Genomic DNA, 16,054 nt, shown 5'->3' with positions numbered 1-16,054 from the left:
TGCTCCTTGGGTTTTCACAGAACATTTTCCAAGAACCTGGAAAGAAGCTTGCCAGGTCAAGTCTCATCCGTGGCAGTTCACTCATCCATGCATTTATTCATGCAGCTAATATGTATTGAGCTCTCACTGTGTGTCAGGTGCTATTCTATGTGCTGACAACACATCAGTGAACAACAGACCTGCTTTCAGAGAACTTATGTTTTAACGAGGAGGCTATCAAATAAACAGATGATGTACAGAGAAGATAGAACAAGGTAAGAGTGTTATGGAATAGGCTAGACTGGTAAGAAATGCCTTTTTGATATTGGGAGGTGGCACCTAAAAGGAGCGTACTTGAGCAGAGACCAAAGGAAAGAAGGGGGAGAGTGAGCCTATTAAACATATCTGAGGAAACAAGGAATGCAAAGGCCTGAGGTGGGAGCAACATCACTGGGGTGTAGAGAACAGGTAAGGAGGCCATAACGTCTAGAGTGAAATAAAGAAAGGGTGAGATTTAAGGAGAGGAAGGTAAGAGATGAGGATAGAGGTTGGAAAGCACCAGAGCGGGTAGTCTTGTAGGCCATGGCAAGGACTTTGGGTTTTATTCTGGATGAGACAGGAAAGTGAACTGCAGAAGGAGATGACCTTACATTTTTAAAGGATCACTCTGGCTGTAGAGAAGAAACAGGTGAGAAGACCAGTGAAGTTGCTCTTGCAGTAGTACTGATGAGAGCTGCCAGTGGTTTAGGCCAGGATGGTAGTAGCAAAGTTGGCAAGAAGGGGTCAGATTCTGCATACACCTCAAAGGGAAATCTGACAATAAGTGCAATGGATTGGATGTGGGATATGAGAGAAAATGCAAAATCAAGAATGACACCCGAGCAATTGCAAGAATGGCAGTGCCATTTCTTGGTAGGAATGGATGGAATGGGGGGTGGTGAGAGTTGGAAGAGAAGGTCAAGAATTCTTTTTGAACTATCACGTTCATTTCTACATATCCAAGTGGAGATGCTGAGCAGGCAAATAAACAACCAGGCATGGAGTTCTAGGGAGCATTTTGAGCTGGAGATACAAATTTGGAATCATCAGCAGAAAGGTGGTATGTAAAGCCATAGAATGGGTTGAGACTCCCTAGTAAGCTGAGTTATTCCAGTATTTAGGGTCAGGACAAGGAGGATGAAGCAAGTAGCCCGAGATAGAGCAGTTACTCCAAAGAGACTAACAGTTGTGTTATTGAGTTTCCCCATCCCCAGGCTCTTCCTCTGTAAAGCAGAGATAATAACTCTCAGCTGCGATGGTTAAATGAGCTAAAGTACTGGGCCGGCTGTGTGTAGCCCGCTGAGGGAGAGAAGAGGGCTTCTTTCTTTTCCCAGTGGCTTCTCCCCCTGTGTTCTCTCCCCTGAACATCACGGATCCAGATGGAATCATTTCTCAAGCTGCTCTGCGATGGTGAGTATTAGTCTGTGGCCCTGGGAGCTGGTTGTGTTGCCAGCTCAGAGGGACACCCAAAGCCTGATTCACAGGGCTGTCAACAGAATTGGCCTAAAGGTATGAGAAGCTGTTATCTGTGTGGGATGGCAGAAGAAGTGTGAGGTAGGGTAGAAATAGGTTAAGGAGGACCACTAGGGAGAATGTAGGGGTGCAGGAATGTGCCTCGGGATCTAGGCACCCATCCCCCAGCCGCTGGGCCTGTCAGCAACAGTGCTCTCAGCTGACTTCCTCCGAGAGAGTTTCCCTCGGGGAAGAGTTGCCAGCCCAAGGTCGTGCTCCTTCACTGGGAGCAGCCTGGACTCAAAGATTGGATGAGGTGACGTATAAGGTCCTGGCCTCTGGTCTCCAGACAGAACAACTCTCCAGGGCCAGCTGGGTATGGCTCCCTAGAGGAACAGCTGAAAGCTCTGTTACAACCACATGGCAGTTCAACTTCTCCCCCTGCTCAATCCAGCCTCCCTCACTCCTCACAGAAGTTTGGCCTGAGAGAGCTCCTTAATTAACCTCCTGCCTGCAAATCTCAGAGTCTTGTCCTCTGTTTCTCAGTGTACCTGAGCTATAACAGTTGGAACAGAAAGTAGTCTTAGGAAGCAGGCTCTAAATTGGGATATTGAACTTACTCATTCATTGGCACATTGGCCATGAAGACCCCATCACTGGTGGTAGGTGAAGTACTCATAGCCTCTGGCAATAGCTAACAGTCAATTGTTAAAACCAATAACAAGAGTCAAAGTAATAAATCCCAGCTGGGGGAGTGCTGGGCCTGCTAAGAGAAGAAAGGCGCTTCAGGACCTGGCCAGTATGTACTGGTAGAAACTGGGAGAGTGTGGATGGGACTGGGTCCTGAGCCTCCTAGAGGTCAAGGTGGGGTGGGGAGCAGGGGGCTGGGTAGGACATAAGGCTGGATAAAAGTATATTAGTTACCTACTGTTGCATGATAAGACTCCCACAAGCTTAGTGGCTTAAAGCAATACACAATTATTTTTCTCAGTTTCTGTAGGTCAGGAGTTCTAGCACAGGTGAGCTGGGTTCTCTGCAAGGCTGCAATCAATGTGTCAGCCGGGGCTGAGATTTGATCTAAAAGCTCGACTGGAGAACGATCCACTTCCAAGCTCACACGGTTGTTGGCAGGATTCAGGTCCTTTCTGACGGTCTGACTGAGGGCCTCAGTTTCTTCCTGGCTGTCTGCCTCAGCTCTTTGCTCCGGCCCCCTCCTTGGGACAGCTCATGACATGACAGCTTGCTTATTCAAAGCCAGCAAGGGAGAGAGCTTCCTAGCAAGACAGATGTCACAATCTTGTGTAAAGTAATCACACATATCTCAGCACATGTCCGGATCACACTCTAGGGGAGGGATTACACAAGTGTGTGAACACTAGAAAGCAGGATTGTGGGGTTCACCGTGAGTCTCTTGCCACAGAGAGTTTATTGATATGGGAGAATTCTCCTGTGATACAGGACTGAACACCCTGGCATGGACCCTGGGAAATAGTGCTAAGATGCTGCTCAGAAAAAGCAACGTCCCACATTAAGTGAAGTAGAAATGTCACACTGCTGTGGCAGATGGTGGAAGAAAGGACCAGGACGCTCAGAGCAGTGGGCATGCAGGAGGGGCTACTTCATATGACACTGGAAAACCCAACAGCTCTGTTCATCAGGAGGGCCTAGAGGACACTGTGTTTACCAAACTGGTAAGTAATGCACGAAGGCCAGGGATGCCGAGTGTCTGCTACAGAGCCTGACTTGACTAGTGGCAGAAGTGGTGAGGAGTGATGGATGCTGGACAAGATTTGTTAACAGGTCGAATGAGGAGTGTGAAAAAAGGAAAGGAGTAAGGGGTGACTCTAAGGTTTTGGGACCGAGCAAAATACATTTACTGAGCTAAAGAAAACTGTAAGGATAATTGCTCTGTGGATGTCAAAAAACCAAATATAACTGAGTAAATTTTAAGGATCTTATTGGCTTTTTTCAGTGATTCATGAACCAAGAAGCATCCAATCCAGCAGATAGAATAACCCTGAGGAGCTGTATGAAATGAAAGACTATTACAGGCAAAAGGGAGCAGATTGGTCATTGTAGGGTTACTTTCCTTTAGGGGATGGCAGGGTAGCAGGCAGGTTAGCTAACTAGTGCTGATCAGATGATTCCTGATTGACTGGTTTAAAATTCTACTCCTGGGAGAGCTGAAATTGTAATTAAGTCTCAGTTTGGTGATGTGGGGCTTAGCATAAGTAACCCCAGTTTGAGTCTGTTGTCTTGTTTTTTAACATGGGGAAATCAAGAGTTCCGTTAAGAGTGAGATGTCTGTTAGACATTCAGATAGAGATGTGAGTAAGCCGTTGGATATATGAGTCTGGAGTTCAGGAGAGGTCTAAAGAGATATAAATTTGGGAGTTATTAGCTTATGGATGTACAGACCATCCATGGGATTGGATGACATCACCTAGGGAGGAAGTATAGATAAAGAAGGGGTCAGAGAAATTAAGCCCCAGAGCATTCCAACATTTGGAGACTAAGAAGATGAGAAAGCCAGGGTTTTTTGGTTTTTTTTTTTTAAATAAATAACAGAAAGTTATTTCTTATACTTCTGGAGGCTGGGAAGGTCAAGCCAGGGTTCATCACAGGACTAACGAGGGAGGGAGAGAGGGGAGAGAGAGAGGGAGAGAGGGGAGGGAGAGAGAGGGAGAGAAGGGAGAGAGAGAGGGAGGGAAGGGAGAGAGAGAGGGAGAGAGGGGAGAGAGAGAGGGAGAGAGGGGAGAGAGAGAGGGAGAGACGGGAGAGAGAGAGGAGAGAGAGAGGGAGAGAGAGGAGAAAGAGAGGGAGAGACGGGAGAGAGAGAGGAGAGAGAGAGGGAGAGAGAGGAGAGAGAGAGGGAGAGAAGGGAGAGAGAGAGGGAGAGAGGGGAGAGAGAGAGGAGAGAGAGAGGGAGAGAGGGGAGAGAGAGAGGAGAGAGAGAGGGAGAGAGGGGAGAGAGAGAGGAGAGAGAGAGGGAGAGAGGGGAGAGAGAGAGGTAGAGGGAGAGAGAGAGGGGGAGGGAGAGAGAGATTTGCAAGAAATGAGGGAAGGGACCAGGATGTAAGAAGGAACGCTAGGTGGGAGTATCATCTGATGTCATGAGCTTCAGCGCTGAAGCTTTTAGAGAAGAGTGAGAGCCTATGCTCTGTGGAACAGGCTGTGGCAGGACTGACAGCCCAGGAGAGGCTGAGTGCTCAGGGTGCCCCCAGGGTTCAGACATTGCGAGTCATGAAGGGAGAGATCAGAGAAGAGGTTGGGGATGTAGGGATTTTATTGATGGTGGAGAGATTCCTCCTCTCTGCTCCTGCCCCTCCCCAGGCCACCAAAGAGCTTCCAGTAATTTCCAGATCATTGCTCTCCTACCCCTGCCCCCATCTTCCCAAGAGAATGCCTCAGTCAGACTTTGGTGGAGGCAGTTGTGCTCAGAAGTTCTGAAGAGACGAGAGACTAGACCAGGAGGCCGAAGGAAGGAAAGGAATTTTTTTTTTTTTTTTTTTTTTTTTTTTTTTTTTTTGCTGTATGCGGTTCTCTCACTGTTGTGGCCTCTCCCGTCGCGGAGCACAGGCTCCGGACGTGCAGGCTCAGCGGCCATGGCTCACGGGCCCAGCCGCTCCGTGGCATGTGGGATCTTCCCGGACTGGGGCACGAACCCACGTCCCCTGCATTGGCAGGCAGACTCTCAACCACTGCGCCACCAGGGAAGCCCAGGAAAGGATTTTGAAAGGGGTTAAGTCCTAATAAATAGCTGGGGTGGGAGAGAACATGGGAATGTGCTCCAGGTGGGATTAGGAAAGAAGGGAAATGAGGAAGGTGGTAAAGAAATGTCTAGATTGATCTATATTCTTGTGGAGCTGGACAGAATTGGGGTAGAAAAAGGAGAGTATGAGAAGTCCTGCAGGGGTTATGAATTGGACTCCCTTGAAGGTCAAGATATGAGAAACAAATGAAAGTCCTTTTCAATAATTTCTTCATGGAACTCTACTTCCCTGAATGCAGCAGTGCTTTGGGGCTGAGCTTATGGGTACTGGCTAGGGTAGGGTTTAAGATAAATAAAGATACTTGGACCCCACCTCAAGCCAAGGTTCTGGTCCCTGGAAGAGGCAAAAACCTGGTAGGCAATTCTTATAGAATACTCTCATGAAAAACTTACCCAAGCCTATTCATTCATTCATCAATCCATACATCATCCAATCAGTCAGTCAATCAACCAACCAACCAACCAACCAATCCCTATAATGTCAGCTCCAGGGGGCAGGGACTCTATCTCATTTTCTCTCATATCTCCAACACCTGGAGGAGTGCTTATTCATCCTGCAATTGTACGTTGCCTCCTGGCTTATGCCAGCCTCTGAGCCAAGTACTGATTTATGCTGGTGTACGAGGTAGGCATGTTCCCGTGTTGCCCTTATGATATAACTCTCTATTGGAAACACAAATGAATAAATACATTTATAATGATAAGATGTGGTTTTGTTAAATGCTATAAAAGAAATGCACATGTTGGTGGGATAAAGAGTAAGGAAGGTCTTGAATTAGACTGGTTAAAGTAGGCCTCTCAGCTCAAGCCTGAAGAAGGAGACATGGCCGCCCATGGTGGTGAGAGAAGGAATATTTAATTTCTAAGCAGAGACAACAGCAAATGTGAAGGACATAAGGACTGAAAGGACAGACATACCTCTTTTTATTGCATTGTGCTTTATTGTGCTTTGCAGATACTACATTTTTCACAAATTGAAGGGTTTGTGACAACCTTGCATCCAGCAAGTCTATTGGAGTCATTTTTCCAATAGCGTTTGCTCACTTTGTGTCTCTGTGTCACATTTTGGTAATTCTAGCAATATTTCATACTTTTTCATTATTATAATATTTGTTTTGGTGATCTGTGATCAGTGACCTTTGGTGTTCCTATTGTAATTGTTTTTAAGTGCAACAAATCATGTCCTTTTAAGATGGCGAACTTAATTGATAAAAGTTGTGTGTGTTCTAAGTGCTCCACCGACTGGCCTTTTCCCCCATTTTTCTGCCCCCTTGGGCCTCCCTATTCCTCGAGATACAACAATGTTGAAATTAGGCTAATAAATAACCCTACAATGGCCTCTAAGTATTTAAGTGAAAGGAAGAGTTGCACATCATTCACTTTAAATCTAAAGCTAGAAATAATTAAGTTCAGTGAGGAAGGCACGTGGAAAGCTGAGACAGGCTGAAAGCTAGAGCTCTTGCGTCAAACAGTCAGCCAAGTTGTGAATACAAAGAAAAGGTTCTTGAAGGACATTAAAAGTGCTACTTCAGTGAACACAGGAATGATAATTAGGTGAAACAGCCTTTTTACTGATAATGGGGAAAAGTTTTAGTGGTCTGGATAGAAGATCAAACCAGTCACAACATTTCCTTCAACCAAAGCCTAATCCAGAGCAAGGCCCCAACTCTCTTCAATTCCATGAAGGCTAAGAAAGTTAAGGAATCTGCAGAAGAAAAGTTGGAAGCCAGCAGAGCTTGGTTCATGAGGTTTAAGAAAAGAAGCCATCTCCATAACATAAAAGTGCAAGGTGAAGCTGCAGCTAGTTATCCAGAAGATTTAGCTAAGATAGTTAATGAATGTGGCTACATTAAACAACAGATTTTCTTTTCTTGCCTTTTTTTATTTTTTTCTTGGCCATGCTGAGCAGCTTGTGGGATCTTAGTTCCCTGACCAAGGATTGAACCTGGGCCCTTGGGAGTCAGAGCATGGAGTCATAACCACCGGACTGCCAGAGAATTCCGAGATTTTCAATATAAATGAAACAGCCTTCTATTAGGAGAAGATGCAATCCAGGACTTTCATAGCTAAAGAAGAGAAGTCAATGCCTGGCTTCAAATCTTCAAAGGTCAGCCTGAATCTCTTGTTAGGGGCTAATGTAGCTGGTGAATTGAAATTGAAGCCCATGCTCTTTTAGCATTCTGAAAATCTTAGGGTCTTTTAAGAATTAGGCTAAATCTACTCTGCCTATGCTCTGTAAATGGAACAACAAAGCCTGAATGAAAGCACATCTGTTGACAACATGGTTTACTGAATATTCAAATCCCACTGTTGAGAGCTACTGCTCAGAAAAAAAAAAGATTCCTTTCAAAATATTACTGCTCTTTGGGCTTCCCTGGTGGCGCAGTGGTTGAGAGTTTGCCTGCCGATGCAGGGGATGCGGGTTCGTGCCCCAGTTTGGGAAGATCCCACATGCCACGGAGCGGCTGGGCCTGTGAGCCATGGCTACTGAGCCTGTGCATCCGGAGCCTGTGCTCCGCAACAGGAGAGGCCACAGCAGTGAGAGGCCCGCGTACCGAAAAAAAAAAAAAAATATATATATATATATATATATATATATATATATATTACTGCTCTTTGACAACACACCTGGTCACCCAAGAGCTCCGATGGAGATGTACAATGAGATTAATGTTTTCATGGCTGCTAACACAACGTCCATCCTGCAGCCCATGAATCAAGGAGTAATTTCGACTTTCAAGTCTTATTCTTTAAGAAATACATTTCGTAAAGCTATAGCTGCCATAGATAGTGATTCCTGTGATGGAGTTGGGCCAAAGAAATTGAAAACCTTCTGGAAAGGATTCACCATTTTAGACGCCATTAAGAACACTTATAATTCATGGAAAGAGGTCAAAAATATCAACATTCATAGGAGTTTGAAAGAAGTTGATTCCAGCCCTCATGGATGACTTGGAGGGGTTCAAGACTTCAGTGGAGGAAGTAAATGCAGATGTGGTGAAAACATCAAGAGAACCAGAATTAGAAGTGGAGCCTGAAGATGGGACTGAATCGCTGCAATCTCATGGCAAAACTTTAACAGATGAGGAGTTGCTTCTTATGGAGGAGCAAAGACAGTGGTTTCTTGAGATGGAAACTACTCCTGGTGAAGATGCTGTGAAGATTGTTGAAATAACAACAAAAGATTTAGAATATTACATAAACTGAATGGAGAAAGCAGCGGCAGGGTTTGAGAGGCTTGACTCCAATTTTGAAAAAAGTTCTGTGGGTAAAATGCTGTCAAACAGGATTGCATGCTACAGAGAAATCGTTCATGAAAGGAAGAGTCAATCTGTGTGGCAAACTTCGTTGTTGTCTTATTGGAAGAAATTGCCTCAGACACCCCAACCTTCAGCAACCACTGCCTTGATCAGTCAGCTGCTATCAACATCGAGGCACGACCCTCCACCAGCAAAAAGATTATGACTCACTGAAGGGTCAGATGACGGTTAGCATTTTTAGCAATAAAGTATTTTTTCATTAAAATGTATACATTAGTTTTTTAGACATAATGCTATTGCACACTTAATAGACTACAGTATAGTGTAAACATAACTTTAATATGCACTGGGAAACCAAAAAATTCCTGTGATTCGCATTATTGTGATATTTGCTTTATTGCAGTGGTCTGGAACTGAACCCGCAACATCTCCAAGGTAAGCTTGTATATTTATACTTTTTAATGAGAATGTTGTAACCAGTCAGTTGACTGAGGTCTCAGTTCCACATCTTCCAGTTGACTCTAGTTTTCCAATAGTTAAAATTTGCGAATGACATTATTTCTTTCAATCCTTTCCAATCTGAGGGACACAACGTGGTCCCTCATTGTTTTGATTGCATTTCTTTGACAATATCGGGGGTGAACAGCTTTTCAGGTGTTTATTGGGTGTTTGTTTTCCTTTTCTGAACTGCCAGTTCATATCCCCTGACAATTTTTCTATTTGGGATTTGTCATATTTTTATTGATCTGCTAAAAGTATTTTAAATCCATTTCCACTTCAAAAATAAATATTTTTACATTACTTCTGCCAAGAGAGGAAGAGTAACTAAATGTCACATTTCAACACTAAGATGTGAGCAGTCTGGAAAGGCTACAGGCCTGCAAATTGACTTTTTGTTTCCTTGGTCCTTAAACTCCAACGATAGGGAGGGAGGTGACCCATAAACGGCGGCCGCAGTCAGGAAAGTGCCGCTCCGATTCAGCAGCCGCCAGCCTCAGTTGCCACCCCCTTCCCTGGTTCCCACACTCTGGGCCTCCCCACTCCTACCGCCCCTTCACGCCGGGTGGTCTCCCGCTCAGGTTTGAGGCGATTATCCGGGATCAATATTTGAAATAGTTGTATTTTTTTCTAACTGGAGTTAAGTTTATAAGCTTTTTTAATTTAACCACCAAACACCAGAAATAGAAACCTGGAAGGGAGCCAGTATAGCTCTTGGTAGCCAAGGAGCTCGCCCTTCTCCCTGTTTTTCTTTGTTTTTCCCCAGAGTTACAGACATTCCCTTTCAAAAGCTGATTCCGCTACTTCTCAAATTCTTCATCTGAGTCGTTCATCTGCTTCCCAGAGATCCAGCCTTCCCAGTCCAGCCCCTACCCCTGCCCAGCCCTGACACCTGAGATGTAACTGGGGCCCGAACCACGTGACCCGGGCTCCAGCGCCAGTCGTTCCTTGGGGGGAGCTTTAGCTGCCAGCTCTGCAAATGGGAAAGGAGGCCCTGGTGGGTGGCGGATGGGGCACAAGAGCATCTGAAGACTCTGAAGGCTGGTCCTTGCAAAGAGGCGAGGGGAGGGTTTTGTTCGTACTAATCCCTAAGGGCTGGAGTAAGTCCATGCATTTATTCCACTCATTGTCATCATCATCATTATTATTTATTATTATGATTATATCAATCATCAAATATATATTCAGCTGTACTGTGTACCAGGCACTCCTGTAGGTGCTGGTGAACAAGACTAAATGGATATTGGTGAAATTTACAGCTCAGGGGGAAAGACAGACATGGAATAAATAATTCCACATCACAAATTCAATAAATACAAGTGTGAACATTCTGCTTAGTCAAGTGGGAACAATTTCATGGGCAAGCTTACAAGCTCCTTTCTGAATCCTTTGAAAGGATTCAGGGGAACAGTAAGGAGACTGCCCCAGGGACTTTTGATGGCAGTCCCTTTATTCTGCCTCCCATGTTTAGGGCTGGGCTGTCCTGAGAAAACAGATGCCCCTGACATGAATAAGGAGACCTAAGGGGAGGGCACGGGCAGAAGCTGGGAGACACTGAAGCTGCTTTCCCTTCCTACTTGGGAAACTAGTCTCCAGGTTCAGCCTCATGACTCTTATGACCACCCTCAGCACTTTGGCACTGGTCCGAGACATGGCGGGATGGTCCCGGCTGACCTTCAAAGTCATCTGAGTCAGCTCTCACTGACCTGCACATTCAGGCCTCCTCCCCTCGTCTCTCTGCTCTTGCACTTTCATGCTCAGAACTCATGTTCCAGATGGACTCAACTGGCAAGCGTTTGAGACGTGTCTCAGCATCTTGTGATGTGTTCCTGGACCTCCGGGCCCCTGTGTGGGTTGAGTCACTGGCTCTGACTTGATTCCTGCTGCATGTGGTTCCCTTCTTCCTGGGTCCATAAACCAAAGCTCGTCATCTGAAAGCAGACCCCCAGGTCCCTGTGACAAGGCCTGGAGGGGACAGCTCTGCCATGAGGCACAGCCAGTTGGCTCTGCCCTCCAAGGATTCTTTTTTTCCCTTTTTTCCTCTACACTGATTCTTTCTCAGATTTCATTTCTCAAGGGATGGGATTAAAAGCAGCATCCACTGGGTCTCTCTCCCTCCCAGCTCCCTTCTTCACTTAACTTTTGTTATAACTTTTTTACACCTGGGCTATGAGACTGAACGCAGCTGGGAAAGCTGCCAAAGCAGGAATATTGGTGTTCCATCCAAAAGGGCTAATTTCCTTTTCAGCAACTTGGAGGAGGAGGCGAGTTGGTGAAATTGGGAAATGCAAGGAGACGGAGCTTTTGTTTTGTGGTTAAGAGACTGCTAGGATTCAAATCCTGGCACTGTTGCTTCCTAGCTGAATGGCTTTGGGCAAGTCTTCTGTGCTCAGTTTCCTCATCTATAAAATGTAAATAAGCACCCAACTCATAAGACTATTGTGAAGATAAAAGGAGTTAAAACATGTACAGATCTTTAAAAAATCCCTAAAATATATGTGAGTAGTAGTGCTCTTATTGAAATTGTAGGCAATTATGGAGGTTCCTTTTTATAGATTTTTTACAACTTCAGGCTGGTAATAATGGTTTTTAGGTATGGCTTCCCCCTTTCTGCCTTTTCTAGATTAGTACTCCAAAATAGCTAATCTGGCACGTTTTCTTCCATTCTCTGTCAACCCAGATCAATAGCATTTGGTTGGACTATTTGCTCCAGTATCTCTGGGCTCTGCTTCACCAAGGTTTGGGTGAGGGCTGGATAGGGGAAATCCATTCATGAGTGAACAATTCTTTTCTCCCCAAGCATGAGGGCTCCCCTCCTCCACGGCTGACCCCCAGGGAGAGCCTATTTGAATCATCCATCCATGAATCCATTTAATCCAAATGACTCACTTATTCCACACACACTATTGGGTATCTACTATCTCTTAGGTAGTGTGAGAGATACTAGGTCTAAGAAGTTGCAAAATAATCAGTTTCTGTGCTCAAGGAGCTCAAAGTCACAGGCAATTATAATCCTGGTGTATTAAGTGCTATTATAAAGGTAAGTGTGAGGTGACTTTAGGCTGGGTATGGGGGGTTGATGGTGTTCTGTGCTGCGTTCTGGGACACTAGGAGGATTTGGCCAAGTGAAATGAAGGGGAGGACATTCTGGCCAAGAAAGCAGCTGGTGCAAATGCCTAGAGAGAAAAGAGAGCAGGCTCTGAGCTGGGTGTGGATTCACGGGGAGGGGTGTGCCAGGATTGCTTGGGGGCTTCTCTCTAGCTTTTCCACCGATGATCGATCGGAATCTGTTGTATTTACCCTATGCTTTCTTATTTCTTAATATTCCATCTCAAATGGTGCTCAAAAAATGGCGTGAATTTTAATAATTGTCGCTTGACCTATGTGAAGCTGGGAGATTCATTATGTGTTATGTATATGTTTTCACGCTTCTGGTTAAACACAACGGATTGAACATATGTGTTTATCTCAGATACCTTGTAAAAATATCATTGAAATGAGAGTAGAGGACACAAAAATAGGTATAAACTCACAAAGCCAAAGAGAGGAGACAACAGCAGATGAGAAATGTCAATAAATGTCTGGAATATGAAAATCAGATGAAAGAGAGCTACAAGGGGTCTTAGACGGAGCTCCTTGTGAAACAGACCCTGAGATGGAGATCTGATGCCGGAGGTTTATTGGACAGAGCTCTTGGGAACCACACCTGAGGGGGAGTGAAAGATGCAGGGCTGGGCAGAGAGAGAAGTGGAACTGGGATGCAGTCACGGCAGTCTTAACTGACCTCACAGGAAGCTCTTCAGAGTGGTCCCAAATTGAAGCAAGGGACTCAGGCCTTTGTACCCCTCCACGGGCTAGTCATTGGATGTGGCTGCCCCTCGAAGGGAGATAATCTTGGGTGAGGCAGGTTCCTTCATCCGGGGCCAATTCCTGGGAGGAAACTCAGCTGTAAGCCTTCATCAGAAAATACTTCCAGCCGCTGGGAAATGAGAGTCTCCATCGAAAAGGGAGCACCTGGGTGGCGTACCCTAATACTCTCTACAAAGAGATTCAAAGGAGAGGCAAGCCCGTTCATGCCACAGAGCCCCGGAAAGGCTGAGGAACTAATGATGAAGGAGCCTCTGAAGGCGAGGGGGCAGTGTGAGGCTGAAAACAGAGACAGCATCTGAAATGGTGTATGAGGAGGCCCCCTCCTCTCCCCAGCCCTGGCAGAGACTGAAGATTTACTGTTGGGGAGAGGCTTTAACCAGAGAGGTTCCAGACCCTGAGACACTAGATATGGCAAGGTTGTGCAGGGGAGGTACCTGAAAATGTAAGAGTTGGAGACAGTCTTTGGAAAACAGGGAATTCCACATTCTGAATGTGAGACCTCCAGCTGCTTCCCCCACTTAGCTCACAGAACTTGAGAGACTAGGGGGGGAGTCTAGACAGGAAATTCATCTCTAGAGAGATTGGCCAGCCCAGGAGAAAAGACCTACCATATTGAGATTTGGGGCTTCTTGAATAAAAAAGCCAGCCAGTCACCTTATCACCCTAATGAAGATTACCAGGCACTAAACCTCACCCATGCTCACATAGCTTTTTTTTTTTTTACTGATGTTCTTAAATTTTTTAAAAAAAATTGGATCATATATTCACCTTTCTCTTTAACTTGCTGTCACAAGCCGGTAGATGGGGATCTAATGCTATTCTTTTAAATATTTTTTTGTGTGGGAGGGGGCTAGGTCATAGATACACATATAGGAAATCTTCAAACAGTGGTACAGTCAGTAAAATATTCTCACTCCCATACCGTCTCCCGGTCCTTTTGCCCAAAGATAAACATCATTTTCTCCTCTATCCTTCCAGATATAGTGTGTATATGTATGTGCGTGTGCGTGTGTGTGTGTGTGTGTGTGTGTGTGTGTGTGTGTACAGTCCCAGGAGGGATGTCCCCCAGCAGGCAATGAAGCTGGTAAATTGTCTCATTCATTTGGATCTACGGTCGCATAGCTTTTAATCTGTTTTTTAATGCTTCAATTTCAAATATGGTCAGAGAGTCAATGATCATACTCATATATTTAGGGAAAAACTCAACATGAAAGACAGTTGCAAAACAGAGAGATGGCAAAAGAAACTCAGAGGAAACAGACAATGCAGGAGGCAAAAGAAAAGTAAAAACAAAACAACAAAAACCCTTCAATGTCCTCAAAGTGATACACGTGATGTTGCATTCTTGAAATAAGAACTGAATGCTATACAAAGGAACGGCTACAGCATAAGAAAATTATTTCTCATTCATGAGTCCAATCAGTGGTAAAAAGATGGCAGAATGAGGTGAGACTCCAACTCCACAAAGTTATTCAAGCCTCAGCTGACAAAGTCTGTGCCATCTTTACCACAGAGCTCCTACTGTCACTCTGGGGGAGAGGAAGAGGCACTCTTAGGGGATTTTATGGATCAGGTCTGCGAGTGGAGAGCATCACTTCTGCTCACATTCCATCAGCTAAAAGGGACACAGCCTAGCTTTGTGCTCAGGGAGAAGGATCTGTTTGGGTGAACACACTGTAGTGTCTGCCACAAGAAGTGTTGGAAGTCAAGTCAGGGGATTCTCATAGCAGGCCTGGAAGTTAACTAGTCCAGATTAAAGCAGGCAATGGAAAGCTCCCGGAGGGAGTGTCTCTAGGAAAAGCTGGAACTGAAAGAGCACGAGACATTGAACTGAAAATGAAAGTTGAATTCAGGGGTTTTTACAATGTTCTTGTGAGTGTAGAAGAAATTATGGTAGTAAAAAATGAACAGATGCTAAAAGGGAGGAAATTATCCCCTATAGAAAAAACAAACAGTGAAGGAAAGAAAGGTAATCACTAAGTAGTGATTTAACCAAAAATTGTAACATATCTGTTTTGGAAGAGTGATGTAGGGTGAGGGATAATGAGAAGCAATAGTGCTGAATTCTCATCTTCTGTATATACAGAGTCAATAGATAATACATAAAACTATTGACCTGAAAAGTAGCTGTATAACCCTATTGGTTAAAAATACAGACATAAATACAGACACCAGACAAAGTAGAAGAAAACACTTAAGAGGAAGATAAAGGAGACAGGGAGGAGTTAGTTGGGCTTCTGTGGTTGTTGTTTATAAACCTTATAATATTCTTTGACTTTTGAAACCTTGTATATATATGACCTCAAAAATAATAACGATATGTGTAAATCAACTATGCTTCAATTAAAAAAAATAATAATGACATAAAAAGTCCATGCATAGGACAAGCTTCAGGCATGACTGGATCCAGGAACTCATCCAAATTTATCAGGGCTTGATTTCTCAGCTTTGCTCTCTGTTTTGACTTCATTTTTAGTTAGGCCCTTTTCATGGGGCATAGGACCTCCTTGCCTATGTTTTACTTCCCTCCTCCCTCTTCCTTCCTTCCTTCCTTCCTTCTTTCTTTCTCTCTTATTAAAAACAATTTAATTGTGGTTACAAAGCACATATTTCCATCTTAACCATTTTTAAGTGTACACCTTAGTAGTGTTAGGTATATTCGCATTGTTGTGCTACAGATCTCCAGAACTTGTATATCTTGAAAAATGGAAAGTTTATATCCATTACACACAGCTCTTTCTTTCCCCCTCCCCCCAGCTCCTGGCAACCACACTTCTACTTTCTGCTGTTTTCTTATAGCTATTAGTGGCAGCAAAAAGAAACCTCACTTTCCTGACAATTCTGACAAAAGTCCCAGGACTGTTCCACCGGAGTGACCAGGGATTGGCCAGCAACCCCCAAACAAATGGTCTGAGAGTCAGGGGTGAGTGGCTGCCCAAGAAGTGCTGACAGCAGAAGGGGCCCGGATTCCAGGCAAAGAAAACCAGCCGAGTCCACAGAGGGAACAGTGGGAGGACCAGGCTGTGAGACAGCAGGCCCCACTCTGCTAAGACCCCGGCTGATTTAGAGCTTACTGTTATCTCCATGATCTTTCCAGCAAGTAAGTTTATCTCAACTCTCCACCGAACTCTTTTAAACCTCTTTAATACAAACTTTTTTTTAAGAGTTATTATTCAGGTAAGAG

General features: G+C 44.7%; 1 pseudogene; it reads left to right on the top strand.

Moving 5' to 3' along the window:
- Nucleotides 1–6,441: 6,441 nt before the first annotated feature.
- Nucleotides 6,442–8,734, top strand: LOC137208978 (tigger transposable element-derived protein 1-like; annotated as a pseudogene).
- Nucleotides 8,735–16,054: the final 7,320 nt, after the last annotated feature.

The sequence above is a fragment of the Pseudorca crassidens genome, chromosome 2 (assembly GCF_039906515.1).
Source record: "Pseudorca crassidens isolate mPseCra1 chromosome 2, mPseCra1.hap1, whole genome shotgun sequence".
NCBI lineage: Eukaryota > Metazoa > Chordata > Mammalia > Artiodactyla > Delphinidae > Pseudorca > Pseudorca crassidens.
This window is presented reverse-complemented; position numbering and strand designations above follow the sequence as displayed.